This window comes from Canis aureus, chromosome X, assembly GCF_053574225.1.
Source record: "Canis aureus isolate CA01 chromosome X, VMU_Caureus_v.1.0, whole genome shotgun sequence".
NCBI lineage: Eukaryota > Metazoa > Chordata > Mammalia > Carnivora > Canidae > Canis > Canis aureus.
In genome coordinates, this window is record NC_135649.1 from 112,017,797 (window position 1) to 112,021,829 (window position 4,033).

Below are 4,033 nucleotides of genomic sequence, written 5' to 3' on the forward strand. Positions count from 1 at the left end.
GGGTAATAGTGGAGCATCATCTTAAGAAATGCTGTATTACCTACCAGAGCTCTCAGTGGCACAGAGGACAAGATCATATGTACCCTACATAAATATAAAAACGAAACATAGACATAGAAATTTTTTGTTGAAAATTAATTCAAAAGAGATGGACAAGGAACTTGAATAACTCCTATGAATTAAATCAATTTATTTCATTCACATTTCTCTTTTGATATATACGTAATAGTAAACCATGATTAAAATCTGTTTAAAATCTAAGTCTAAAATGTTCTCTGGGGGGATCCCTGGGTGGCTCAGTGGTTTAGCACCTGCCTTCAGCCCAGGGCGCGATCCTTGAGTCCTGGGATCAAGTCCCACATCAGGCTCCCTGCGTGGAGCCTGCTTCTCCTTCTGCCTGTGTCTCTGCCTCTCTCTCTCTCTGTCTATCATGAATAAATAAATAAAATCTTAAAAAATAAATAAAATGTCCTTTGAAAAATTATACAATAAAATTTCTAATTGGGAAGCATTACATCATAATTTAATTTGAACCATTTTTTTCTTTCCTAGTGTTACATAAATGATGGTGCATCTTATAATCAGTGACATCTTAGTTCCAGTAGGAAAGGCTGGGAAAATCCAGGTCCTATCTTTGCACTATGTCCATTAACAGAATGCACTCAGTGAATGGAAGGGAGTTGATGAAGAAGAAAGAAGAGAAGGAACAATCATGGTTACGAAATCTGTCTTAGGTAACAGCAGTATCTATAAGAGGAGGAAGCTATCCCTCAGGTTGATTTTTAAGTTGCTTTGATATTTACAACTCAAAATTGATCACTTTTTATCTCGTGTCTGAATTTTTGCTGAAAAATTTTCAGAGGCATGAACTGAAATTATCTTGATTTACTGGGTGAGATAATTACCTATGATGATTTTATAATCATATGTGTAACGACTCGACAGGAGGCCAAATATAGTTATGGTATTAACCTTTTGAGTAGTTTGGTTGTTATTAAGAATCAGGTAATCAGCTAGAGTGTGGAGGGCAAGGTCAAATGCATCTCAGGTGTCACAGTGCAGATGCATCCCCCTCTCCTATGGATGGCTGCCCAGGAGCCAAAAGATTTGAGTCCTCTTACATTACATCCTAGAGGTACTGAGTAGCACCTATGTGATTATAAAGATTGGGTGGAAGATTATTTGCAGACTTACAGCACAGAAATAACACAGAAATAACTGATCAATTTACACCATACTGGCCTTTCTTCAGTTATACTACAATTCAGACAATTTCCTTTTTCCCTCAGAAATACTTTTTAAAATCCAAAATAACAATAAATAAAAAGTACATTAGAAGTAAATTTTAGGGGCACCTGGGTGGCTCAACGGTTGAGCATCTGCCTCCGGCTCAGGTCATGATCCCGGGATCCGGGATCCAGTCCCACATCAGGCTCCTGGGAGGAGCCTGCTTCTCCCTCTGCCTATGTCTCTGCTTCTCTCTCTCTCTCTCTGTTTCTCTCATGGATAAATAAATAATTCTTAAAAAAAAAAAGTAAATTTTAGCATTACCATTTCAGACAAAAATGCACTCATTAATTTTATTTGACACATAGTTTCTATAGTGAGAACATTTCATTAAGAACAGATTTGAATAAATATTCCTTTTACAACATTTTATATACAAGCCATATTTTTACTTTCAAATTGTTTGTTACTTGTATAAAGTAACAAACGGATATGTATTTGTTATTCAACGGATACATATTTCCATCTGTGAAATTGTATTTGGGCACCTTAGATTGGGTTGGAGGGCATTATAATTCTCATTAAAATTAATAGAATTTGAATTTTTAAAAATTTAATAGCTTTTCACTTAGCAGCAGGGATTTTCAGGGTATGAATTAATGAGGAAATAGATATACTTAGGATTTCTGGATTTAAAGAAGAAATAATCTTGCTAATGAGTATATGATCCAAGGAAAATATTTCTAACTTCTTAGAAGTTTTGAAGCTTCTTGAGATTACATCAAGACATCATGCAAAACCAGCTACCCAGGCTTGGTTTTGGCTGGAAACCCAGATGCCTAATACCAAAAGGTTGAAGTATGGAAGTAAGGGTGTGTCACATTCATTGGCATGCTTTTCTAGGTCATTTGTTTTCTCTTTCACCACGTTTACATCTCAGTGGTTTATCTTCTCATCTTTATATCTGTACTGACTACTCAGGATCTTTTTTGTTTTCCTCTGTCCCAAACCCCTTCTAAGTAATGGATGCAATTCCTTGGTTCCTACAAAGCCAAGACTGAGAACTCTCAGAATAGAGGTATTAAAGGGGAAAAAAAGTTATCACTGACAAAGGTTAAGATCAAAATAGAGGGCAGCCTGGGTGGCTTAGCGGTTTAGGGCCACCTTCAGCCCCGGGGCGTGATCCTGGAGACCCAGGATCGAGTCCCACATCAGGCTCCCTGCATGGAGCCTGCTTGTGTCTCTGCCTCTCTCTCCTTCTTTATCCCTCATGAATAAATTAATTAATTAATTTAAAAAAGAAAATCAAAATAGAAAGAAAATTAATAGTAAAGACTCATGAGTGTACCTCTGATGATAAATCTCCATATTAGATAATCAAATAATGCACCAACTCTTCAGAAATACTTGGAAGTTTGCTACAAAAAAAAGACCATTTTTTCATAAAGCAAAAGGAGACAGATAATACAAGAACATGCGCATTTACAAATTGTTAAATTTTTTCTAGTGCAGTAAACTGAGCAAGCTGAGGTTGACCTGGTAAAGTCTAAGACTGAGAAAGGTGTACAGCTTTGGGATAACATTTTAGAATTTTTACATCCCAGAAGTCACAACCAAATCTAAATTTGCTTAAATATTTATTTATTCTATAAAATCAGGACCTATCTATATTAACAATACCATAGAAGAGTAATACGGACATATTTGAATTAAGAGATCCCAAGTGCTAACACCTATTTTTTTCTTGATGAGTTTTATTAATGTGAAACTTTATTTTTTTTTATGGTAAAAAAATTTATATTTAGATTTATAGCTGGCTGGACTCAGTTTAGATGATCCCAATTTTGTTGGCAACATCCAAAGCATCATAGTCAGGAGCCAGTTGATCATATGCTTTCTTCTCTCCATCAGGCCTGATCAAGGTATTGACCTTAGCCACATCAATGTCATAGAGCTTCTTCACAGCCTGTTTCATCTGGTGCTTATTGGCCTTGACATCCACAATGAACACAAGTGTGTTGTCTTCTATTTTCTTCATGGCTGACTCAGTAGTTAAGGGGAACTTGATGATGGCAGAGTGATCAAGCTTGTTTCTCCTGGGGGCGCTCTTTCGAGGATACTTGGGCTGCCTTCGGAGACGCAGGGTCTTGGGTCCTCGGAATGTAGGTGATGTTCAGATCTTCTTTTTTTTGTGACTGTGCACGCCTTTCAGCACCGCTTTCTTAGCTTTCAAAGCCTTTGCTTTGGCTTCGGCTTTGGGAGGGGCAGGGGCTTCCTTCTTCGCCTTCAGTGCCATCTTCGTGAAAGGGCTAATGTGAAACTTTAAAACACTTCTGGGATGTTGGTTTCTTTTTTCCTTGGCCCAATGACTCTAGTTCAGTGGTTCTTAATTGGGTGTGGTTTTGACCTCTAGGGGAAATTTGGCAATATTTGAAAGTATTTTTGGTTGTCTCAACTGTGGGGGAGGAGAGGATGTGTTATCAGCATCTAGTGAGTGGAGGCCAGAGATGCTAGTTAACTTCTCACAGTGCACAGGATAGCTCCCCATGACAAAGAATTGCCTGACCCCAAATGTCAACAGTGACAAGGTTTTGAAATCCTGTCCTAGATAATGTTTTCAGGGATTGGCAGAGTTTTTATTAATAAGTAGTTTAGTCAAGTACTTGAAATATGCATTATAGGTTTTAAAATATATATTATTGTGTTTAATCCCTGTAACATCCCTCGGAAGTGGGTATAATTATTGCCATTTTGTAGATGAGGAAATTGAGGCATGGAGGCTTCAGATAATTTACTCTAGATCAGA

The 4,033-nt window shown here is 37.3% G+C and overlaps 1 pseudogene; it reads right to left on the reverse strand.

Annotated features, from left to right (window-relative positions):
- Positions 1 to 3,048: 3,048 nt before the first annotated feature.
- LOC144307998 (large ribosomal subunit protein uL23 pseudogene) lies at positions 3,049 to 3,523 on the reverse strand (annotated as a pseudogene).
- Positions 3,524 to 4,033: the final 510 nt, after the last annotated feature.